Raw genomic sequence first — 27,032 nt, 5'->3', positions numbered from 1 at the left:
GGACAGCATGCATTGACAGACTTGAACCCCATAAAAGATAGTTATTCATGTTATCACATGATCTACAAATGCTCTAAAGAGTGGCCGTCTTGTATGCTTAAATGGAGAAAAGAAAATGTACACTGAATAAAATTATTTATTAATTTACTCAATTTTGAGTAAGTGGTTGCAATCAATTTATTTAAGCTACATTTAAACAAACAACAAAAAATTTAAAACAAACATTAAAATAAATGTAGCTTAAATAAATTGATTGCAACCACTTACCTTAAAAAAATTAGTAAATCAAATGAATCATTACATTTTCATTGTAACCTTTTTGAAGAAATAAGAAAAAAGTTTCACATTTGTACAGAATCCTAAATAATTTGTTTAATAATTTGTGAACCTGCCCGTTAAAACCCAGCTAAAGTCATGTTTGGTTTTCAACACTGTAAAAATTCCTTGTTGCACTTAAATTTTTATTTTTTTAATCAACTTGAAATTACAATTAATTTCAACTTTTTTGACTACTGAGGTGTTGCTATACATTATAAAAATAAAGTCAAAATAACTTAATCTAATTCAACTTTATTTTTATACTTTATAGCAACTTCTCACTATAAGAAAGTTTAAATTAATTGTAAATTCAAGTTATTAAACCTTAAAATTTTGGTGCAACAAGGAATTTTTTTAAAGTGTACATGAAATCATAATAATGTAAAAAAAACATTATGTGAAAAATGACCTTGATATCTTTAAAGAGCCATTATGGTCCTATTTATGATTTTGTTAGTGTGTAAGTGTTTATTAGTTCATGTTAACGATATGCAAAAGGTACAAACCCCAAAGTAAACGATGACGCGAGTTATCGTTTCCAACATAAATCTCTTTTCTTAGACTACAACAAACACACGGATTGTAGGCAAAAGTTTAATTCCTGGGATTGGTGATGTAAACAAGACCGACATTATCATAATTCCTCCCGCTTCGGACTAGAAAGAATTGAAAGATTCCATTGTAAGCGAATCTTTCAAACATGGTAAGGAGCGTCACATTTCCGGCTGACATCAGAGGTATTCAGGCCAATCACAATGTAAAGATTAGCTGGCCAATCAGGGACACAGAGCTTTTTAAATCTGTTCATTGCAGGAAGAGAGTGAACTACATAAAATTATGGTATGTGGAAAGTAATGTGTTTTTTAACCATAAATCACACGAACAGATTGTATTATACCTAATACACACACAAAAAACGTTGGTTTTAGCAATGAAATAGGTGCTCTTTAATATTGACTGAGTAAGGACATGACAAAGATTAAAATGTGAAATCAACACTGTTAGACTTTTTATTGTATATATGCGGTAACTCACTGGCAACGTGTTTCCAGTGAGTTACCGTAACTGCCCCAATACAGTACCATAACTGTACATGTTTTTACAGTATGATGCCTTTACCGCAGTTCCATTTTACAGTATAATACCCTTACTGTAACCTAGTTTTAAAAAAAATATTGCCCTGAAGGGGAATCGAACCCGGGTTGCCCGTGTTATAGGTCCATAACACTACCACAGAGTCACTTGATGAAAGTTACTCGCTACACTCCCCTCTAGTGTTTTGAAGTCTTGAGTTCAAATTCAAATCTGACAGTCAAGCATTTATCCATAATCCCTTTATTGTTTCTATCTACAATTCTTAATAAATTATTTACACTGCTGAAAAACAATTCACATTTTGAAATTTGCTTCACTGCTAAAAGCATAACAAATAAAATGTATTTCATTTCATAGATATATTTTATTTTTCCATTTTATATGCTTTTATAACACTATTTTATTTAACTACAGTAGCACTACTGCTGTTGTTTTACAGCAGTCTACCGCAAATTCAAAACATACAGGAAATCACTGTAAATTAAATGTTAATACCCATAATGCAATGCATATTACAGTAATGAACTGGAAAAGAAAATGATGTTATTTTACTGGGCATTATGTGGTAAGTAACTGTAGAAATTACAGTTAAGTCTAACAGTGAACAATTAAACACGTTTTCGATAATTGCAATCAAAAATTGAAATTAAACCTAATTTCGCAGATAGTCACATTTGTTTTACATCCATAACTAATTCTAATATTATTATATTTATTTATATTTTTTTTTCTTTTTTGAGTTTTGGAATAGACTTGCTAATATTGACATAGATTACCAACATTGTATTTTTGTTAATGTATTGTTTATGAATGTTTGATTTTGGGCGCCGTGTTTGTGGTAACATGAAAATCAATCAATTAATTTTTGTTTTGAAAAATCTTAAAAGGTTTGTTTCTGTTTCAAATCAGACTTTGAATCAAATTTGTAAAGCAAACCAGATGATTTAATCAGATGTTTTATTTAGGTTCACACTTGGAACCCCAATGTATTTCTTTGGAATTAAACCCTATTTAAGAAATCAGTGTGTGACTGTATAGTGTGCAAGACCAGGCTTGATAGTTTAGCTTTTTCTGTTTTTCTGGTTCCACTCGAGTTCAACTGAACTGTTGTGAAGTCTTTCACATAATGAGCACAAATTGAGTTTTCATTTCCAGTGAACTCAGCGGCGAAGCGTTGCTGGAAGTGTTTGTTTAAGTATTGTGAGATACAGTTGATGGTCACGCGTCATTTCCAAAATTTCAATTATAAGAGCGAGTTTGGCAAACTGATGAGTGGTTTACACCTGATTCACCCCCGTGTTCTTCAGGTGACCTTTACTGCCATGTCAAAGCTTCATCAAACCATAGCTTTAATGCTAGATCTCTCATTAACATTATTGTCTCTCTCTCTACACTCTTTAAACCAATATTAACTCATTGGATTTTAGTTTAATACCAGCTAAACAAACAAACCATGGGTGAGACCATCGATACTTGGAAGTTCGACCGGAAATATGCAAGATCATCGATTGGAATGTAAAACAAATTGTGGGTGGTTGCGGACAGGACCGAGCAAATATCTAAATTGTTTCCTGCTTGGCCTTGGGTGGTTGAATAGCCTGGACAGAGAGGATAGGGGGGAGGGCTCATTTTATGGGTCTATGTTTACTGTGAAAACAAACAGTGAAACAAACAGTGGAAAGTTAACTAGATGAGGGTGGATCATTTCTTTAATATTGCAGTATAGGACTAGTTTTGGCTTACACGCCCTGTTTACACCTGGGATTAAACACCAGTCTTGGGTGATCTGATTGCATGTGGTCAGTTAAGACAGCTTGGGAATTTGGGAAAATTCCAAGTTGGAAACACAAGCAATTCAATTAAATAGTTGGGTCTGCATCATCTTTATCCGGGTGCCACAATATATATCCCATATATTCCCATGTAATTTGCATTTGTTTAGATCTCGTAGTATCTATCATAATGAAGTCATCTGTGATCACTGTTGGATGCAAAGCACCAAAAATTCTCAAAAATACTTGACTTTGAGTCTTACCACAGACATGATGATTTGAGCAGTATGTTCATTGTTATTTCCGCATCTTGGAAATGTGCTTGCTTTGAAAGATCTGTGTTATGTTATTATCAAGCATACAGTTCTTGAATACATTATCCAGTTGCTTTTCTATTTTAAAGTTTTCAAAGTTTAAAACTTTGTTTTGGCACTACGAATTCTTATTTCTGGCAATAGCTGCTTATCTACAGCATGTGTAGGTTGATGGTTCCTCGGTTCGGAAAATGAGCCTGAAGTCTTCTGGGAGTGAAAGCTGTTTTCACATCTCAGCAGGGAGGAAGTGAAGGGCGTCACAGAGCTCCAGGTTGTCCTGTGGAATGTCACACAGTCGTATAAGAGCCAAGGGCAAAGCTGAGGCCTGCGAGTCGGGGATAGGATGGAGGGAATGGGGCAATAATGTAGCTGGGACCATTCAGATTGTGTTGTGGGGGATGTGGTGTTTTGTTTTGATGCTCTCAAATAACAATATAACATGAAGAAATTGTATGAATCAATCAAATGTGAGGAAGTTTCAAATACATTTGTGCTATATATATATATATATATATATATATATATATATATATATATATATATATATATATATATATAACATAGCAGCATCTTTTTTTGATAGATTACAATGTCACTTTTACGAAACAACCCAATGCTTTTTACAAACGTTCGGCTTTTAAAACAAATATGCATTTGGGGAACTCAGCCAAAGACCATTTTACGGTATGTGACTGTGGAGATAAAACATACATCATCATGCTGTACCAGTAATAACAGTCAAATCTGTATTGCACAAACAGTAATCCTTACTGTTGTTTTATCAAATCTGTGAACTTTGCTTTAAAACGTGCATAGCTAATATAACATGAGCAGTGTTGGGGTAAGTTACTTTTAAAAGTAATGCATTACAATATTAAATTACTCCCCAAAAAAGTAACTAATTGCATTACTTAGTTACTTCTCATGGAAAGTAATGCTTACGTTACTTTTAAATTACTTTTGCAGTAAGTTTTTCTTACTTGGCTGAGGCTTAATCTCTTTCAGGCCTTGCAGATGTTTTTTATGATCGCAAAAATGTCATCTCAGTTTCTGACTCAAACTGTTCCCGCTCAGGCGCACAGAGTGCGTAATTCTACATTAATATGTTCAGTTTAATTCAGTACATTATTTTATTTTTAAATTGAATTAATTAAACTGAAAAGTAACTTGGATTACTTTGTTAAAAAAGTAACTTAAATATTTATGTGTACATATATAAAGTAATGCGTTACTTTATTCGTAACTTCAGAAAAGTAATATTATTACTTAATACGCATTACTTGTAATGCGTTACCCCCAACATTGAACATGAGTGCTAAATCCATGTCACGTTTTATTTTTTCCACATCAATAGTTCTGGGCTGCAATGGATTAGTTAAGATTTAAGTAAGAAGACTATAGTTGATATTAAAGATTTAAATATTAATTTAAAAATTGTAATCATCAGACCTAGCAAAGCATAAGAAACTTGCGCAAGAACTCCAAGTTAAAATGAACTAAAGGCTGCTCAAAATCCAAAACAGATTTTGGGAGCATTGCGTCTCCCTCCCCTGACAAACAGCTTCTCTCATGTTTCTGAGATAAGACGACCCGTGAGACTGTGACCGACTCTAATAAGCTGAGGTGAAGATCAGGAGGAAGTCTAAATCTCTCCATTCAGTCTCTCTAGGTTTGAGTTTCTGCCCCTCCGCGCCACCCTGCTCCCCTGACCCGCCGGTCACAGGACGCTCTTTGGAGAGGGCTTTGCTCTTGGTGTGAAAGCTGGCAGCCGTGAAATTGGGAACCCTGAAGCGCTGTCCTCCTGCTGTACCTGTGACCACCCGCAACCTAGAAGTGAATCGAGCTCATTGACATTTGTTTAATCGTGCTTTCTTTCCCTCTCTCCCACAAATGACACACTTCATGTGGACTTGGGATCTCTTGGACATACAATGGCTGCTGCGTGCACGTGTCTATTAAAGGGACACTCCACTTTTTTGAAAATATGCTAATTTTCCAGCTCCCCTAGAGTTAAACATTTGATTCTTACCGTTTTGGAATCCATTCAGCTGATCTCCGGGTCTGGCGCTACCACTTTTAGCATAGCTTAGCATAATCCATTGAATTTGATTAGACCACTAGCATCGCGCTAAAAAACAACCAAAGAGTTTTGATATTTTTCCTATTGAAAACTTAACTCTTCTGTAGTTACATTGTGTACTAAGACCGACCGAAAATTAAAAGTTGTGATTTTCTAGGCAGATATAGGAACTATACTCTCATTCTGGCGTAATAATCAAGGACTTTGCTGCTGTAACATCGCTGCAGAAGGCGCAATGATATTATGCAGCAGCCGAAAATAGTCCCCTTAGTGACTTTCAATGGCAGGGCACTATTTTCGGGCAGTGCGTGGTGTCACTGCGCCTGCTGCAGCCATGTTACGGCAGCAAAGTCCTTGATTATTACACCAGTTTGAGAGTGTAGTCCTAGCCATATCTGCCTAGAAAATCGCAACTTTTAATTTTCCGTTGTTCTTAGTACACAATGTAACTACAGAAGAGTCAAGTTTTAAATAGGAAAAATATCGAAATTCTTTGGTTATTTTTTATTTTTTTAATCAGATTCAATGGATTATGCTAAGCTATGCTAAAAGTGGTAGCGCCAGACCCGGAGATCGGCTGAATGGATTCCAAAATTGTAAAAATCAAATGGGGAGCTGGAAAATGAGTATATTTTCAAAAAAAGTGGAGTGTCCTTTTAAGTCCACAAAACCATAGGGTGCCCCTTTTGTCATTTTGGGTTTCAAAATGGGGGCACATGGGCCACACTTTTTCCTGGATCCGCACTTGTGCGAGCGTCACAGCGGCCTTCTTCCCAACAGTCAAAATGGCATTGCGTCATGAAAGTGCATACTTGTAGGAAGGACAGGGCCCCATTTTGTGTATTCTTTATGTTACTCTGTCCTTCCTCTCGTCTTTCTCTTCTTTTCCTAGTCCTTCGTTCTCATGGAAATAAACTATTTCAGTGGATGCATTATTTTGTGATAGACCCACAGCTGTCCACGAACCCAATGATGCAACCCTGGAGCTGTGAACACACACACGTTTGAAGTCCAATGTAATCAAGGTTGTACATATAGTTGGGCTTCTAATGACAGGTAAAAGAAAACAGACTTTGAAGGTTTTTTGTTTGGTTAAGCTTACAGTATGTGATGCGCACAGCTGTTTTTTAAATAACTGATATGTAGTGCTGGAGTATTTTCCACCCTAATTGTCGAGGCACAAATGCAGGCTGGCAGTGCAGCGAGTTTTGTCGCCATGTTGTTAATAGTCGGTTCCTGGAGAGACATGTGTTGAGCATGTGCCAGGCAGACTCTTTCTTCACCTCTAGGAAAAGCTTTACGCTGTGGCTACAAACGGAAAACACTTTACATGGAGCTTTGCTGAGGCCGGGCCTTTCCCCATGTCCCTTAAGCAGAAACCGCATTATGCAACCGCATCACTCACTGTCTTTTTGTTTTTGTCTGTCCCTCATACTGACTACGTGATAACCATTGCTTAATCCATTGCTTAATCCAACTATATGTCTGCTTTCTGTGAAACCCTGGGTCTTTTTCACACATATATCATTTTTGTTGTTTCTCCTTCTCTGCATTTATCCAGTTTCACTATGGTCTCATTTACTTATTCCCTCTTTGTTGAGTATAGTGGACAGAGCACCACATCTGTAGATTTAAGCTTTAACCACTAAGCCACAGGTCTAACGTGAAACCTGAAATTAGTTTTTGTCTTTTTTTGTGGCAATTCAAGCATATAATTATATTACATAGAAACTCTTTATTTCACATACAGTATAATTATCACATTACAGTCAAATCTGAGCAAAAGGAAATGCATGGTCAAAAAAATTATTCTTTGTTCTTCTGTGGCATGCCGCAATCTTTTTTCAGAACTTCTGTATGTACATTATAGGCGATGTTGTCACTCGCTTATATGGAGTGGCATCCAAAAGCACTACCAATAGATTGTTCCAGCCATAGACATCATAGACGTAGATGCCTCATAGACTGACGCAGCCTGTTGGAGCCCCATAGCGCCCCCCTGCATTTATTTGTACTGAGGAAGGTGTATCATAATCATAACTCTACAAATTTTTACCCGATTTTCACACGGTTTGGTCACCAGTGTTGGGGAAAGTTACTTTTAAAAGTAATGTATTACAATATTAAGTTACTCCCAAAAAAAGTAACTAATTGCGTTACTTAGTTACTTTTCATGGAAAGTAATGCTTACGTTTCTTTTAAGTTACTTTTGCTGTAATTTTTTCTTACTTGGCTGAGTCTTGATCTCTTTCAGGCCTTGCATGTGTTTTTTATGATCGCAATAATGTCAAGCTCTGGCCTGCTATCTCCGTTTCTGACTCAAAATGTTCTTGCTCAGGCGCACAGAGTACATAATTCTACATTAATATGTTTAGTTTAATTCAGCACATAATATTTTTTTTAATTGAATTAATTAAACTAAAAAGTAACTTGCATTACTTTTTTAAGAAAGTAACTCAAATATTAATGTGAACATTTAAAAAGTAATGCGTTACTTTACTTGTTACTTTAGAAAAATAATATTATTACGTAAAGCATGTTACTTGTAATGCATTACCCCCAACACTGTTGGTCACACGTAAGTAACATTACTTACGATGACATAATATTATAAATAACCAAAATGATTGTTCGATCTTGTATCAATACTGTGCTGTGTATTGCAACCGTAAGCTGTACAAAATACGGGCATAGTTGCTCGTTCTCTGTAGACTTCGATTGACTCTGGTGGTAGCGTAGAGTGAGGAGACCCAACCAATATGGCGGCGACACTGGATTACGTTCCAGCACGTCATGAGGCGTCTACGTATAATAGTGTCTATGGTTTCAGCAGTAACAACATAAGAAAACGGCTTCCGTGGAACAAACGTAACTTCCGGTAATTTCTGAGTTCTTTTAAATTAGTTTATTTCTGATAACAAGTAGCTAAATCATAGCTAAAGCATATCAAAAACTAAACTGAGCGGACGTTAAATTTGTAAAATGTGTAACGTATACAATGTTAACTACAGATAAGCTGCAAAACCTCCCTTCACATAGCGGTAATCCATGATCGCTGTCTCCCCTCGTCATTAAGAAACCAAAATATTAAAATTTTTCAACGAGGTATTTGCTCCAGGGTTTAGTTTAGCCACTAGTCAGACCATTAAACACAGAGACCTGTGGCCGGTTGCATAAACATAGTCTTGATGTTAAGACTGCGTTTTAAGAATGAGTCTGACTATCTAGCAATTAGTAAGGGCTAATCAGTCTTATTATTTGGATTTAAATTAGACCAATCTACCTTTCTATGTAACATAATAACAACAGTTATGATCAGTCTTGAAAAAAATTCATGACTAACTTTTAAGACTAGTCTGTCCAAACGCGTTAGCGCGAAAACGCACGTGCGTTCGATGAAACTATATTGAACGCTATACTGAACGTCTATATTGAAAATGCTTCTGTTTTGCATTCAGATTGGGTTTTAAAAACGTATAATTAGTAGTGATGCGTCAATACCGATGTTTGATTACTTAGAATGACATCTACCGATATCGGTTAATACAGATTGGCAGTTTTGCTTTATACTCGTTTCAAATTATGTCATGGAATTCGTACAAACTTTTGTTACACAATTCAAACTAATCACACAGTGTTAGTACTAGGGATGCACGATATATCGGCTGACATATCGTTATCGGCCGATAACTGCTTATTTTTAATATTATCGGTTATCGGTCTGATAACAAAATTAAGCCGATAAATGAATGCCGATAAATTATGGATTATTTTGGTTTGTTGAACCACTTCACTTGCTCATTGCTGACCATATGGAGTTTTGATTGGTGCTTTATGTGACATAGCACAAAGATGACACGTGTTGCGGGCTTAAGAAGAGTATGCTAGTCTAGCGCAAAGACAAGATGTCTGCGGTCTGGGAGTTTTTCATTGTGAAAATAATATGAATATTTATCGCCTATATATATATATATATATTGGTTATCGGCCCCCGAATATAAAGAGTTATCGGTATTGGCCAAAATTTCCATATCGGTGCATCCCTAGTTAGTACTGATGCGTTTTTTCATCCCTTTTAACAATATGCTCTGATCATTGTCTGTTTTTTATCAATTAGTCAATGTCCGATAATAGAGAAATTGCATTTATCTGCCGATACCGATTATAGGCCGATCCCTTATTATTAGTATGACAATATGAGAAAAAGTTGAATTGAAGAATGTGCATATGAAGAGTTCTCATCAACCCTATCTCATGGCAATTCTTACATATATTACGAGGTGGCTAATTTGTATTAATTCGTATGACTACATTTGCCTTGAACCCTGTTACGTTATTGTTTTTTATGATAATCATACTTTTTGCACGATTAACTTCATATGAATATATACAAAATAGCCAACTTGTAAAATATATACAAATTCTCGTGAGATCAGGCTGTTCAGATGCAAAACCCGCTACAGTAAGTGCGTCAGGCATGATTTCTTGTTAATTAGCATTTTTTAGCCCCTTAATGGATTTTGACAAAAAAAAAACTTATTTGAGAAACGTATATTATGTGTCGAGAGCATGCGGTTACAATCATTCTCATTTTTTTATTTTGTTGGCAATAAAAAAGTGCTTTTATGAGGGCATGCACTTAACAAAATTGAGCAAACCTTATATTTATGATGCGTAAGTCGTTTTTCATGCAAACCTTATGGTGTTTCTTGTCCAAACCATTTATGCAACCTCTGTATGGCCCTCTCTTCAGGATTTCACCACTTGTTTTCACTTTCACTCTCCATCTTTCTTTTCCAAACTAGCTTGCACAATTCTCTGGAGTGGGTCTAACAGAAGTCGATCTGTATCTGCACGCATCAATCTGTTGAGACGTGCTCTTACCCTTATCTGTCCTTCTGTGTCATCTCTCTCTCTTTCTGAATCCCCCACAACACGCTCGTTGACGTTTGACAAACCTGTAGGAATTTAAGTGCCGCTCATCACTGTAATTGTTGAATGATATGCAGCCAAACCAGAGGGGTTTATAAGCACAGAATTGTGACAGAAAGTGCAAAGATTCACTGTTGAAAATGAGATATGTGACCCTGCCTGTGCAAACCTAGCTAAGGTTGTGATTTACTGTTTAGGTATGGGCTAACTGAATGATATTTCTTCTCTAAATATATATTTTAGCTGATCTATTTTTCCTCGGTGTGTCTGCCTTTTTTAGCAGAGGATACCAAGACAAAATGCAATGTGGCGGTATGATAAACGAGTGTCTATATGTATGTAAAAGTGTCAGCACTTAAAGTGAGTTGCCGTTTTAAGAGCTTAGATAGAGAGGGCGTGTGCGAAAGAGAGAGAGAGAGAGTATTTTGTTCCCAAAGGACTTTTTACCAGTTTCTCTCTCAGACTGCACCTGTCCTTGCCATCAGGATCTTTAATTAATCACAGAGGTCTCTCTCTCTCTCTCTCTCTCTCTCTCTTTCTCTCTCTCCTGAATTTTCTCATTGCCATTTCTGGCCTGACAGATGGCTCACATACACAAAAAACTATTTACAGAACTGTAAATACTTGCCTGTGGAAAACTCGAGTTTTCTGCCTATACCACAAGGCATGACAGTTCCTTATTAAACCCAGATATCGTCAATTGTATGATCATACAGATTAAGTGTAAACAAACGTCAACATTTTGACAGATACCAAAGTCGGAAGCACATTTGCGTTTGAAGAGTTGACTTTTCTAGCCAGTTTGGAAGTGGCTTGAAGTGGGTTGTCGGCTTTTTCGTTTCCACAAGCACGGTGGATTTGCACAACGCAGCATGGCATCTCTCACCATTCCCGCAAATATGTAAACAGAGACCTGTGCCAGCGAGAACAGTTGAACATGTGTGGAATATCATCTGTGACAGAAAATGGTGCACGCTGTAAAAGCCTTGTAGACGCATTTCTGAAATGCAAATGACTTAAATCACTGCCAGAGTCTTTTGTTTCAGCGCCTGGGGAATTATGGGAAATTCCCCAAACATAAAACTTTTGTCGCATACGTTAGTTGCATTCTTTTGTAGAGAATTTTGCTGCATTTACAACAAGGGGTCATGACATGCACAAAATCCGCCTCATTTCGAGATTTTGGCCGAATCTGATGGTTTACATAATGCGTTTGGAAGGCACATTTTATATTATATTAATCTCAGGACCCTGATGTTTGTTATGCCATACTTTACCATTTGAGAAAACCTAGCTGAAACTTTTAAGTCTGAAAGTTTCACTAGTTATGTTTATATGCAACCAAATAATCAGTTTGTAACCGCATTGATGGCTTAATCGGATTAAGCTGTCATGTAAACACCCTAAAGAGCATTGTACGATTCACGTTTTTACATTTCCTTTGGTGTGTAAGTGTGTATTAGTACATGTTAATGATATGCAATATATGTTATCATTTCCACTCCTCTTTTCTTGGACTACAACAAACACACGGATTGTAGCAACAGTTTACTTCCTGGGATTGATGATAGAGAAGTCCGACATTATCATAAGTCCTCCCGCTTCGGACTCACAGCCTGTAAGTTAAATTATGTTAGCATTGAATTGTGAGCGAATCTTTCAAACATGGTAAGGAGCGTCACATTTCCGTCTGACCAATCATCAGGCCAATCACAATATACAGATTAGCTGGCCAATCAGGGATGCAGAGCTTTTTAAAACAGGGATGAATTTATATACGGCGCAGTAATATTGACAGAATTTTGAGCGAGAGGGGGAGTAGTCAGGAGTGATGATGTTACTGCGTGCCGAGTAATATATGCAATATAGTTATTATTTTTATCCGCTTAAAAAATCGTCACGTTTTATTTTGTGCTCGTGTAACTACTCATGTAACAGTCTTTAAATAGAGAAAACATAAGTGCTTGGTGGCTTCTAAATTCATCCCTATTTGGATCCTAAGGAATGAATGGGGCTAGGCTAAATGCTAACACATTCACAACGTGCTGTACAAAGATTAAGTGCACGCATTGAAAAAGGTAGATTTGTGTTAATTTGTCTAAGTTGAGGTAAGAACATAATAAAATATGAAAAACAGTGGTGTTTTCCTTTAAGGCCCAAGTAAAGTAAATTTTTTATGCATGCGTGAGGGTACGCGTACATTGCGCGTGACACAATTTTCGTCATCAAAAGAGTGTCCGTACTATACTGTACATTGAACGTAAGTTGCGCATGCGCCTACAGGAGAATGTAGTATATTCATAAGTCCCACAATACCTTTTTTCTCATTTCAGAAGCCGTTCACTCGGATATGTGTCACAACGGGAAAAATACGGCAATCGCTACTTACGTTTCATTGTGACTTTAAAAGCTTTTGGCACATCATTGCTTTTGGAAAAGACTGCCTAGATATGTGCATGCATAGTAAGAATTTATAGTTTCACAACTTATCTTAATCTCGTTTGGGAGTCTTCCCTTCATGATTCATAGATATTGATCCATTAGTTACCTCCGTCTTCATGCCAAGCTGTAAAAAATCCCAGATGCGGCTGTGCCGAATCCCACAAGCCTTCCATTCCTGATGTTTGAATGAGGCAAGAGTTCATACGCAAATAATTACAAATGAATAACAAAATGCAACTGTTAAAAATTATTTCAGCCTCCTCGAAGGGGTTGATCACAGTTGTGTGAATGGTTAATATCATAGCCAGGGAGGATTTGACACCATTTTGCGTGTTTTTCTTGATGCACTTGAGCCAAACCCTAAGCCAAATTATCATGCATGATGACTCACAAATCATAATTGTGATACTGTGGTCCTGTTTATACGCAGCACTGAACTGTCGTTGACCTGATGTGGGTGCTAATGATCAAAATGAAAATGTCAGATTTGACTCCAGGCCCATCTCGTAACTGATTCAACAGGTGACACAGAGTGCAGATTGTCACTTCGATTTGCTTCACTTTAAGATCTCACCAGAAGGCCTGAGGAAGTTTAGGAAGTACCCATAATTAATTATCTGTAATATGAAAACATACAAAAATGTTTGCAAACGAATAACAAAATGCAACTGTAAGTTTTAACTCGTGGCATCAGCCCTTTAGACCTACAAAACTGCTCCTTAAGGCCAAAGTTTGGTCTATTTTTTAGGTCTGCGTACAGTGTGCGCGACACAATTTTTGTCATTGGAGTTTGCGTGTACTGTATACACACCACCCGATTTTTTAACCGTGAAGGTTGCAGGGTTTAAAAAATCATGTAGGTCGCACATGCATACTCCAATGTAGTATGTAGCCCATTAAATGCACTGCATTTTGTCGCAATGTGCATGCGTCGAACATCTGTGTACACTTACGAGTCAAACAAACTATACTTTGCAAGGCTGTGCGTGTGACTGTGCATGTACATTCGCATATACGTAAAAAAACAGACCATACTTCAGGCTTTACAGACTCCTGAAGGCCAGAAGAGGTACTGCATGTGTCCAATACCTATGTACAAGTCAAATGAAGTATGCTTTACAATACTTCCATCTTTACACCATGAAAGATACATCTTAGGCTACTTTGTTTGGTTAAGATGCAATGTGGGACTTTAAGAAGGATCTCTTGACAGAAATGCAATGTAATATACAAAGCTATATTATCAGTGGTGTATAAAGGTATAAAGTGGTGTTTACTTTAAATGCTTTTTGGCATAGTCGAGTTTGACACGTGAAAATGTCTCGGGTTACGTATGTAACTGTTGTTCCCTGAGAAGGGAACGAGGTGCTGCGTCTCCCTTGCCATACTTCCTGCTTCCCTGTAATGCCGTCTTTGGAAATATTTTAGATAGCGATATACTTCCTGGCTCCCGCGTCACCCTGTCTTTGTCGTTAAGCCTCACCATTGGTGGAATTTGATATGCACATTCAGACGCACTAACCCTGAAGGCGTCCCCAAAGTGTCAACGCAGTGACGCAGCGCGAGTTCCCTCAAAATGGAACTGTAACAATGTATCTTAAAAGGTAAAGCGACGTAACCTTGCTCACACTTGAAATGTATCCCCACATTTAGTCCTTGAATTTGATGGTATTGGACCTGGAAAGTCCTTGAATGGACTTAAGTTAATTAAGGTGTGGGAACCCTGCATGTTTGTCCTGTGGCGGCTACTGTAGCTTCTCTTTGCATTTTGAAATTGAGGTTAGTTGCAATTCACAATCTCACCACTAGACGCCGCTAAAAAAAATGTACAGTATTTTATATGTAGGTCATAGCTATTAAATACTTGACAAGTATATATATACAGTTTCCAAAATCTTCCCATAGTTCCACTGTGATCTTCCCATAGTTCCACTAAAGGATTTATTCAAGGCTTCACAAAAGGACGTTTAGAGTTAATAATAAGTCCTTTGTGAACTGGTATTAAGTGGTATGTCTGCATGTAGTCATACTCTCTGTGGTACAGCTAAACATTTTGACATATCTGCTAAAATACCACAATCTCTGACTACACAAATCATTTGTCACGATGCCCCTATGAAATAAATCCCGACGGTCTGTGTCATGCCAAACGGACTGGCAGCCAGGAGAATAGGTGGGACCTCTGGCGCCTTTCGGATTCTCTTTATACCGGCCCTTTATCTAAAATAGTCATGGTGCCATAAATACCTACATACTAGATTTAAAATATAAACTTCGCCGCTGGAACAAATGTTAAACCGAGGAATGCTTCGAAAGGCAGTTTTTAAGAACTGTAAACACAATGAGCTGTGATACAGTTTAAAACAGACCCCTGAATCAATCGAGAAACCTCACTGGCCTGGATCGGTTTAAATCTAAGTCTCAGCTGTGAGAAAAAAATGGCCTCATAAGAAGGTTTCATAGGAAGCACGGTACAAGAGTGTGGATATGTTTCCAATCTCCCCAAAAATAAGTTTGATGAATAATGCATTTCGATAAACTGTAGGAAAATCGAGAGAAGAAAAGACAAAAGAGCCAAAACCCACAAAGATGTTTATCTGTCGCCAACATTCCGCATTACCTCGCCTGATGAATACTACATAAACATCCTCTTATCATACGAACAGAAGGGCTCTTATTTTCAACGTACTTACAAAGTCATTGTTTACTTAGACTTAATGACTACAGCCACGGCCAGCACACCCCTCCATTCCTGAATCGCAAACTAGATGCCCTTGAAACAAAGAGATACACATTCCAAGGGGAATAATAATCCCGTAAGAAGCCGCAAAAATTTTGCCGTGGGCTCCCCTGATGTTGCAATGCGTTATGGGGCTACGGTTAAATACAGACGTTGTTATGAGAGCCTGGGCAGAACGAATACTGCTTAGTGCCAAAACTTAAACTATGTTTTATGTAAATATTTGTATACATTTTCCCCTCACCTCGGCAAAGTGCAGATCGTCAATGCAGCCAAGAAAGGACCTGGGTGAGGGGAATCTGGGTTAAAACATGGTAGACCCTCACGGTCAAAAAAGGCAACCCGGCTGAACATATGTGAGAGAGCATTTTAAACAAAGGATAAACAGATCTCGGGGCATTCGAGCGTCTCCTACTTGTCTGAGATTCTCCATCATTGCTGCCATATAAAAGCATTGTACGTGTTTCGCCGCACTTAGCTTGACAGTTAAGGAATACACCATAAATCACTTGTTACTCATTACTATAATTAATAACGCTTTGACGAGACTCTCAGACTTCAGGGTAGCCCTAAAAACACTTGCGTGAGATGGCAAGAGAGAGGAGTGCCAATATAAAATTAACTTAAAAAGGTATGTTTTGCCGTCAGCCATCTTGTTCTTGTCTGTAGCATCACTTAAGAGTATAAACATCTAAGATAGTTTGGTTCCAAAACCCAAAATCCATTTGGACTAATTTCGGTAAAAACGTGTTTTCTATACCAAGAAAGTGAAAGCCACTATTTTCTGTTACAAACTTTCACATTAAGATTTATTATAAAAACTGATTATTTTTTTCACAAAATGCAATAAATCCATGACAAGTTTTTTTTTCAAAATGCTATAAATTTATTGAATCAATATAAATGTGCATTTATCTTTGCCATGTTATATTCATTTAGTTGACTAGTGGTATACACTGATCATAAAAAATTAATGGCATTAATCAAACACTTACTTTGTCATATTAACACTGTCATTGCTTCTGTTATACTGCGTCGTCGCTTAACTTTTTTGACAGCTATCAGCTATAAAATGTTTTGGTCCTGCTTGATTTTCGTTTGCTTCCAGTAAAATAATGAAAAGTTTTTCATAAGATCCCCCGAGGTCAATGTGTTAGCATGACAGAAGCTTCATGCTGTCAGGAGAACAAGCAACAGCGAACATTTTTTCGTCTCCCGAGTTCCTCTCGCGTAAATTATTCGATTTTGATGGCTTACGTTTCTTTCCCGGCACAGAAAACACCCAGAGGTTTATCAATGCCATCAAAAGTATTATTTTGTTTTTGTTTGTTTGTTGATCACGAAGTACAAAGTAGATGAGGAAAACTAACTGTGGGTTCATACCAGAACCGAGTTCAACGATTTGCACGAGTAGATTACATACAAAGTCAATGCAAAGACGCGATCAGACACGTCCTCATGTTTGCCGAGAACATACACGCTATTCGCCTCAAATGCGTCTTCGCCCAAGTTGAAAATATTCAACTTGAGCGAAAAATTTGCATGACACGAAGTTAAAACCCGCGAGTAATCTAGAGTGAGTAAAGCGATGCCCCGCATTTGGTGTGTGTACGTAGCATTAGATTCTGTGTTTATTCAACGCGCCACCATTGTTGTTTACAATGCGTGAAATGGTTCGCTGTGATTGGTTAGGTGGATTTATTGCATTCTGCAGAGAAGGAGGACTGGTGTTTATCGCGTTTTGGAAAAAGGGAGAAAAGTTGACATAATAACACGGCGGATATTGGATTTTGCGTTAAATTAAGAATTTACTTTTAATACTGACCAGATACGATACTGATTTTGACGGTAATTCATTAAAAAAAAAGGCGTTTATCGCATTTTGGAACCAAACTTTTCAAATGTAGATTTATTCTGACAACACATGCATTTCAGATATAAAGGTGCTTTAAAGGGTCTTCACAACGATGCCATAGAAGAACGTAAAATACTGACTACTTCGGCCTTTAGAAGAAGCATTTCCTTTGGATAATCTAAAAAACTACAATGAACCTTTTTTGTATGCCAAAATGATTTCACTGAAAACCAACAGAATACAGGTTGGTGGTATCGTATTTAGCAAACATATTCGGATCAGGTAGATGTGGATTGACTGGGATTGGACCAAACACTCTCACCGGCTCATCCTGTGTTTCGGACATCTACAACTGTGTGTTTACACATCTCTGTCTTTTCTCAGCAGGAACGTGCCCCCAAAAGCTGCAGGGTTCCCCACGGAGACGACCCTTAAGCTGCTAAAGTCAGAGGTCGATGGTCCCGGAGGGAAGCGTTGGCGACACCCCAGCGGTTGAGCAGACAGAGGCGTTCAGTAGACTAATGGGGTCTGACTTCATCATTAAGGAGGTTTCTGTGTAAGAACAACATTATGCACACCCACAAAGCCATTAGGGCTACGTTTGGGGAAATTCAAGTTTGATTGAGGATACATGTATTATATAAAAGATAATTTTTATTCATCATCTTAAATAGCATCACATACGTAGATATTTTTGCGTTTACTGACGAAAATTTGGGTGGAGCTTGTCTATGCAAAACTCTCTGCCACAATCGTGGTCGTTGTGGGTGGTTTATCAGGGTGTTTTGGGTAGTTTCTAGCGCCCAAAAATGGTCCCTAGCTGTAACGGGGGCAGTACTTTTTTAAAGAAGGTCCTAATATGTACCCATTAGTTACATATATGTATACATTTGGTACCAATATGTATATTTGAGGTACTAAAAAGAACTCTTTAGGTACAAAGGTGTACTTTTTGTAAGGGTAGTGCCATAGTGACAGCTTGGGTACATATTTAAAAATAATAATAATCTGACATTGTAGGGTATTATGGGTGGTTGATTATTGATCCAAGTCAAAAGAGCAAACATTTAAGTGTCCCTTGTTTCCTTGCATCCATTGGCGTTTTTGCTGTTTATTAATCTACCAGGCAAAAGTTAGTTACGCAGTCAACAGTATTTAAAGTATCAGAACAAGTTATGGGCCAAAGCTTGATGATTTGTGTACAATAAAAAGACAATTAAAAAACCTTTAAAAGAGAGGTTAGAAGAAATTGTGCTAACCATTATCCCAAACACTGATATGTCTATAAATTAAAAAAACATTCACCCCCATCACCAGAAACCTGTTCCTCTAGTGTCATGTAATTGGATTAGGCTGTTTGGTTCGTGTAGTGTCACAAGCCTAATGGACGCCTGGGCACCATGATGGATGAACATTGCCAGCAAGGCGCCTATCCATCTGACACACCAACATACATCATCTATTAGTCTCGTTTTTGGCCACGGTAACCAAATGTGTGACCACAGGGACCAGCATATCACAAGGTGCATCTTTAACCCTTTAGTTTAACTCTTCAGCTTAAATCGTTTAATGTAATTGCATTTAGGATGTAATCACATTTCACAAATAGAAAACCTGCTTGTTTTAGATGTTTAAGTAGACATCTAAATGTTTAAGAGCAAAATAAGTTGGCGTGATTAATCATGTGGAATCAGAATATAAGAATTAGAATTACTAGGAATTGTTTTTTCTCAAAAAGTACAAATTCGAATAAAATAAATAAATAAATAAATAAATATAACAAATCTTGGAATGCCTTTATTATGAATTAAAGAAATCACTTACTTGTATATAAGTTGCATTAAAAATGTATTGTTACATTTTTAAAATACCAATATTTATAACATGAATTAAACTGGGAACGTGTCTATTTAAAATGTAAAACAATTTTATGTAAATTTCTATTTACAGTTTGTATATTTGTATTTAAATAAAAAAAATAATGACTTTAAAGGAACACGCTGACTTTTTGGGAGTTTAGCTTCTTTACCATATCCCCCATAGTTAGATAAGTCCATACATACCCTTTTTATCTCTGTGTGTCCCGTAACTTGTCTGACGCACCCACTGGAGCACAAAGGCTGGAAGTAAATGGCTCCAGCTAGCATACTGCTTCCAATAAGTGACAAAATAACGTCATTCACACCGCCTAAGTAGCAGTGCTTCGCCTTCAGAGAATATAGTTGCCAGTATGTATACGGTTAAAAGATGGCTGTGTCTCATATGACCTTGTTATTTGTACACGGTGTGACTATACAAATCACAACATATTAATATGAAAATGTTGGCTTTATTTTGTCACTTATTGGGAGCAGTATGCTAACTGGAGCCATTTACTTCCAGTCTTTGTGCTAAGCTAGGCTAGCGGTGGGTGCGCCAGGTAGAGTTACGAGACACACGTAGAAGAAAAAGGTATGTATGTATGGAGTTATCTAGCTCTGGGGTTAATAAGCTAAAGTCCCAAAAAGTTGGCGTGTTTTTTTAAACTACACTGTAAAAAGTAAAAGTTAGATTAACTTAAAAAAAAAACTTCAATTGGTAACGCCAAAAAAATTTTTTACTTAAATTTTCTCACAGTAAAAAAATTTAAGTTAAAAAGTTTAAATATTTTAGGTGTTACTAATTGGAAACATAAATTCACCTTAAAATTTTCACTTAAAGGAACACGCCCACATTTTGAGAATTACGATTATTCACCGTACCCCCCAGAGTTAGATAAGTCCATACATACCTTTTTTATCCCTGTGCATGCCATAACTCTGTCTGATGCACCTCACACACCCAACGCTAGCTTAGCACAAAGAGTGGAAGTAAATAGCTCCAGCAAGCATACTGCTCCCTATAAGTGACAAAATAATGCGCAAATTTTCTTATTTATATGTTTTGATCGAAGCACTGCTACATGGGTGGAGTGACTCGAAGGGAACTCTCTGCTCCTCACCACTGGGTTTCTCGGGTGCTGTGAGCAAATCACTCCGCCCTAGTAGAAGTGCTTCGTCTTCAGAGAATACAGTTCCCTGTATGTATACGGTTAAAAGATGGCTGTTTCTTATGACCTTGTTATTTGTACATATAAATAGGAAAATGTTCACGTTATTTTGTCACTTATTGGGAGCAGTATGCTAGCTGGAGCCATATACTTCCAGTCTTTGTGCTAAGCTAAGCTAGCGGGGGGTGCGTCAGACAGATTTACCGCACCCGCTGGGATTAAATAAGGTATGTATGGACTTATCTAACTCTGGGGGATACGGTGAATAAGCTAAATTCCCAAAATGTGGGCGTGTTCCTTTAATGTGAGAAAATTTAACTTAATTTTTTAGGTGTTACCAATTGAAGTTAGTTTTTTTTTTGTAAAGCAGCTTTCACTTTTTACAGTGTAGGGATGCACCATACAACATTTCTATGCCGGCACCGATATTCAATTACTTCTTATTATCGACAGATAACAAAAGTTTTGCTTTTTACTTTTCATTTTAAATTATTGTGTCATGAAATCCTAAAGTGCAGAGGGTAAACTGCAGTTCTGTTGTCATTGTCACCCAAATTCAAAATAATGACATAATATGAGTTATGATGTGTTTTTCCGCACCTTTAATTCCCAGGATATAATCTGCCCTGTCCATCGTCTTATTTTAAACAACCCACCGCTGTCCGATAGTGAGAAAAATGCTTTTATCTGCCGATACCGATTATAGGCCAATATATTTGGTGCATCCCTACTTTAAACTTCTTTTACAAATGTATACATTGATTGTTAACTCTTTAAGGTATGAGGCACTCACACATCTTATGATTTTAATATATCTACAAAGTAATGTCCTAAATCTTCAGCCATTAATTCAGTGGTCAAAACCGGTCCAAACGGCCCTCGTATTTACACAAATATTGTTCTGCTGTGCTCCACACGTAGGCACAGCCCCAGGGAAGACCCAAGCACCCTAGCCCACCTCCCCACCTGCTCCCAAACTCTAGTTATTTGTTTACACTGTGGTTCATAGATACTTCAGCCCTCGGGCTCATTTAAAACAGCTATTACTAACAAACCATTAATTCCCAAAGACTGTTGGTGTCAGACGTTTCTCACCAGAACGTGCAGGCCACCACTTCTTGTTTGCGTGTGTGTTTGTTCCAAAATACTTTTGAACATTCATGCATTTTTTCAGTTCAAGCTATGTATTTTATCGTTATGCGTGTTCCCTGGGAATCAAACCCACCACCTTTGCGCTGCTAATCCAACTGGGCTAAAGTCTGTTGGTTGCTGTTTTGTTTGTTACTGTACCTCTGTATGTGTGTTTGTATTTTGGGGGTAGGGTTGAACTGTTTTTTCCCCCATCAATCGACGTGTCAAACAAGAGGTGACATTTTTATTAGGCGCCACAACAATACAATAACAGAAGAGGAGCGTCATTAAACAATGGATGCAATTAACCTCATTTGCTTGAATAATCATGGGAGGGTTTATCTGTGTCAGGGCTGAAGGGCTTTAATAAGGACGTAAAACTGTACTTTAACCCCCACTATGATGTAGGGTAAATGCAAATATGTTATACACCCAAATATGGGCAGCTTTACATAAAATTTAAATGAATGATGCCAAAGGATTAAACTAGAATTTATCGTCTCATTACAGAACTTTATTTATTTGGTGTTGGGAATGCTTGTCTTGTTAAGTTTTTGTTTTATTGTTTTAGTAGGCCAACAGTGTGGTATCATTTTATTGTTAATGTTGAACCAGGCCTTGGAAAGTTTTATCTCAGAAGTCCTATGTGACACAAAACCATATGTTTTCACCAATAGTTACATTGCATAGGTCGAAATGATCTTTTTTATAATCATTAGGATCTTATGTAAAGATCATGTTCCATAAAGATATTTTGTAAATTTCCTACCATAAATATATAAAACATTTATTTATCATTAGTAACATGTTGCTAATGACTTCATTTTGACAACTTAAAATTGTATTTTCTCAATATTTAGATTTTTTGCACCTGCAGATGGCCAAATACCGTCCTATCCTAATAAACCATACATCAATGGACAGCTTACGTAGTCAGCTTTCATATGATGTATAATCTCAATTTCAAAAAATTGACCCTTATGATTGGTTTCGTGGTCCAGGGTCCCCAGTCCTAATATAGTCCTATTGCAGGATATAGGCAGTTAGTTTATAGGCAGAGTCATCTGTGAGGTTACAGATCAATACAACATTAAAACCACTATGATGAAGCACTATTGAACCTCACTGATGCATTGATTCACAGCTTAGTAAGGTTTTGTGCACAGTAAGCGCGGCTGAAAAGGCCTGGAGGACGCCGAATGTCAGCTGAGTGCCAGCTTTCTTCAGCCGAGCGCTTTGGTAGCTGTGATACTTCAGCTGTGAGCTGGTTGGTTGCTGTGGTAATGTCCCGCCCCCCCCTTCACTGTGTTAGGATGGCCGTGTGAAAACTGACATTAACGACATTAACCCAAAGTTGAATATTTTTCAACTCTCTGCACTCGCCGGTTTACAGTGCGGAAGAAAACCACTAGCTGCTGGCTTATTTAAAAAACGCTGAGCTTCCATTGGAAACATATTTTGTTTTTGATTGTTTGTTGATCACGGAGTACAAAGTAGATGAGGAAAACTAGGATTCTGTGGCGCCATTAATGTTTACAATTAGGGATGGACCGATATGGAAGTTTTGGCCGATACCGATAACTCTTTATATTTGGGGGCCGATAACCGATATATATATATATATATATATATATATATATATATATATATATATATATAGGCAGATAAATATTCATATCATGCTTCATGCTATGTCACAGAAAGCACCAATCAAAACTCCACATGGCCAGCAATGAGCAAGTGAAGTGGTTCAACAAACCAAAATAATCCATCATTTATCGGCTTTCATTTATCGGCCTAATTTTGCTATTAGACCGATAACCGATAATATTAAAAATAAGCAGTTATCGCCCGATAGCAATATGTCGGCCGATATATCGTGCATCCCTATTTACAATGTGTGGAATGGTGCGCTGTGATTGGTTAAGTGGATTTATTGCATTCTGCAGAAAAGGAGGATTGGCGTTTGTCGCGGTTTGGAAAAAAGGGAGAAAAGATGACAGAATAACACAGCGGATATCAGATTTCGTGTAAAATGAAGAATTTACTTTTTAATACTGACCTGATGCAATACTGATTTTGGTTGCAACTATTTTTTTAAATGCTTTTTATCACGTTTTGGAACCAAACTCTTCATACGTTAATGTGTTATGTTAAAAAGTAACTTAATTGACAATTGTCTCTCTCCTACCTCAAATACTTGGAATATCATGGTATTCTTTTATTTTAACATTTCTAATATATGTTGTGTGTAATGAAACATTTAATAAACTGTATAAAATGTAAAAGCTTGTGAATTAAATTTTTTACATAAAATCATTTTACATGTAAAGAACATGCTGTAAAAATATAACCTTGATCTCTTTAATATTGACTGAGTAAAATTGAATTGAATTACATTATTAAAATCAAACTTCGGTGCTCCTAATCTGGATTTCACAGACAGGATCACAAACAGAAGCATTATTAGTATCCAAAAACTTTTGGATCCCATAGTACAATCTCCGACAAAAGGTACATGAAGGTACAGAAGTTGTCACCTTTTCAAAAAGTACACTTTTGTACCCCAAAGGTACATACTAGTACCTCAAAGGTACATATTAGGACCATTTAAAAGGTACCGTCACAGTGACAAAACAGTGACAAACTTTTTGGATTTTCATTATACATTTTGCTCTGTTCAAACCTAAAGGAGAACTAGTGTTTAAAGATGATTGACAGCAATTATGTACAACATGTAGATTGACATGGGAACATGGATGAAAGAATATGAAATGAATAGAAGGATGAACTGGTAAATCCTGACTTGCTAGGCCTGAGATTGATTCTCTGACTGAGAAAGGTTTAAGGGTTGTTTTTTTATGTTGAGATTAAGAATAACTGGCTGATTAATGGGCCGAACATGCTTGTGTTTGTAAAACATGCCTTTGGCTACTCGTGCAAAACTCTCTTCAAAGGCTCTTCTCTATTTAGACGTCTTGCTGGGACTTTGGAAAAGGACACATAGATTAAACTCACATTTTTCTAACAATTTAAACATGCAGAAAGCCCTATACGGTAGATATACGAGGAATCCAATCCAACATAACATTAACAGCGTATGCTGCAGACTTTCTCCAAACCCAAGAGAAGCCAGGTTTATTTATGAACAGCTGCTCTTTGAATCATATATATGTGAAAAAAATGCATTTCTTTTTCCATTTTATTCGTGAAACAGGAATGATTTAAAGTGGGGGAGGTCTTTGCCAAGATATATATTTCCAATAGCTTATTGTGAGTTTCTGCTCATGGGGAGAAGATAAAGTGATGATCAAATATGAAAAGACATAAAAAGTGATAAAGAATAAAGGTACATGCTGGAGAACAGGGACTTACAAAATAAACCAAACTGTACACATGCAATAATTTACTTTTTATGTAGTCTAACCACACTGTCAGACAAAATGGTCAAAATATGGTCCCTAGCTGTCACTGTCAAAAAGTACATCTTTTTACCTAAAGAGGTCAAATTAGTACCTCAGAGGTACATATTGATTAAAAATGTATACATGGATCAGTGACAAAAATGGTTTGGCAAGATGAGAAATTCAAAAATCTTTTTATAAAAAACTTGTTTTAAAAGCACGCATCAGGTTTATTTCAATGCACATAGTGTATTTATGTTAATTTTATGCAATAAGAAATTACATTTGCACCAAAAGTTAAGACCTGAAAATGTCAAAGGTGTAACCGCCAATTGCGTCAAAGAATGAGAAATATTAAATATTTTATCCACCTTGATGGCATGTAAGTGTAACCATAAAAAAAAATTAAATATCATTTTATTAGTTATTTCTAAATGTAATTTGAATGCGTTTTTGTAATATTTGTCCTGACATATGCTGAAAACCGCTCTGTTTTCTAAATAATCTTTGACAAATTATGTAAAAATGCATATAAAAAATCATATTACACTAAACTAGATGATTATATTTTATTCCACATTTTTTATGAATATATTTATATTTTAATTAAAAAAAAACTAGTTACACCAATTGACACATACTGGTTACACCACATTGACATTTTTGCAATTATCCCCCAAATATTCTTTCAAAATGAAATAAAACCAGAAATTTTAAACTTGGTCCTCAAAAAACAGAATGTATGCAAGTAATCTGCAAATTTATTTAGAAATTTTGGTAACACTTTACAATAAGATTCATTAGTTAACATTAGTTAATGTATTAACTAACTTGAACAAACCATGAGCATATACTTGTTACAGTATTTATTCATCTATGTTAATGTTAGTTAATAAAAATGTATGCTTTAATTGTTTTAATTGTTTGTTCATGTTAGTTCAGAGTCCATTAACTAATGTTAACAAGATTTTAATAAAGTATTAGTAATTGTTGAAATTAACATTAACAAATATTAATAAATGCTGTATAAGTGCAATTAATTATTAGTTCATGTTAACTAATGTAGCAAACTAATGTTAACTAATGAACCTTATTGTAAAGTGTAACCGAAATTTTAACCCTTTTACATTTAATTAAACCATACGGACACAAATTAACGTCACGTCATAGACCCATATATCTGTAGTAGGGTTGTCACGTTTATTAAATTCGGCTGACGGTTAATTGTCTAATAAATTGTGACGATTGTGCTGATTAATTGCCTATTTTATTGCTTTGACATTTAATTCTCATTAATTTTTTTCTTTGTTTATGAAATAATTTTCACATATTGTTGTGATTATTTAAATTAAATCGTTTGCGAGGTTTACCTGGCAGCAAATATTAATCACACCACATATTTAAAAGTAATCTGATATGGTCTTGTTTATACAGGCGGTGCAGCTCCCCCTTGTGTTTTTTAAAGAGATGTGCAATCATTACGGTGATCTGAAATCATCGCGATGAGGTTAAACAATCGTGATGAGACGATTATTTAATCATTGTGACAGCCCTAACCTGTACCTAAATTGTGCATATTAGGACTTTTTTAAAGGGTACAGCCCCAGTCACAGCTATGGAGCATTTTTTTCTGATTGGGCAGCATTACATAGTTTCTTTTTTGCACTTTCAGCATTAAATATCAGCTCAGACTTTTTCACAGTAAGATGTGTGCCAAACTTCTTTATAAACACACAACTGTGTGACTTTATTTTAAACGGAAACGTTTAGATTGTCTTGTCCCTAAATGTTGCTGTGTTTCTCATACCCTATAAATGGCGAATTGAAAATGCGCCCAGTAGGAACACAGCAATTTTGCATAAACTCACATACATCACAAAAAATTTTTACTTGGAAGTTCAGGGAATTCGAATAAGGAATA

General features: G+C 36.5%; 1 long non-coding RNA gene across 1 annotated transcript in view; it reads left to right on the top strand.

Annotated features, from left to right (window-relative positions):
* The window catches only part of LOC129432609 (uncharacterized), an 86,078-nt gene that overhangs the window by 9,077 nt on the left and 49,969 nt on the right, over positions 1-27,032 (top strand). The window contains exon 2 of the long non-coding RNA XR_008640197.2: positions 17,933-18,104. This is a non-coding gene — a long non-coding RNA (uncharacterized lncRNA). The remainder of the gene's footprint in view (positions 1-17,932; positions 18,105-27,032) is intronic.

Source organism: Misgurnus anguillicaudatus, chromosome 1, assembly GCF_027580225.2.
Source record: "Misgurnus anguillicaudatus chromosome 1, ASM2758022v2, whole genome shotgun sequence".
Taxonomy (NCBI): domain Eukaryota; kingdom Metazoa; phylum Chordata; class Actinopteri; order Cypriniformes; family Cobitidae; genus Misgurnus; species Misgurnus anguillicaudatus.
Note: the sequence above shows the minus strand (reverse complement) of the source record. Positions and strands in the feature narration are given on the sequence as shown.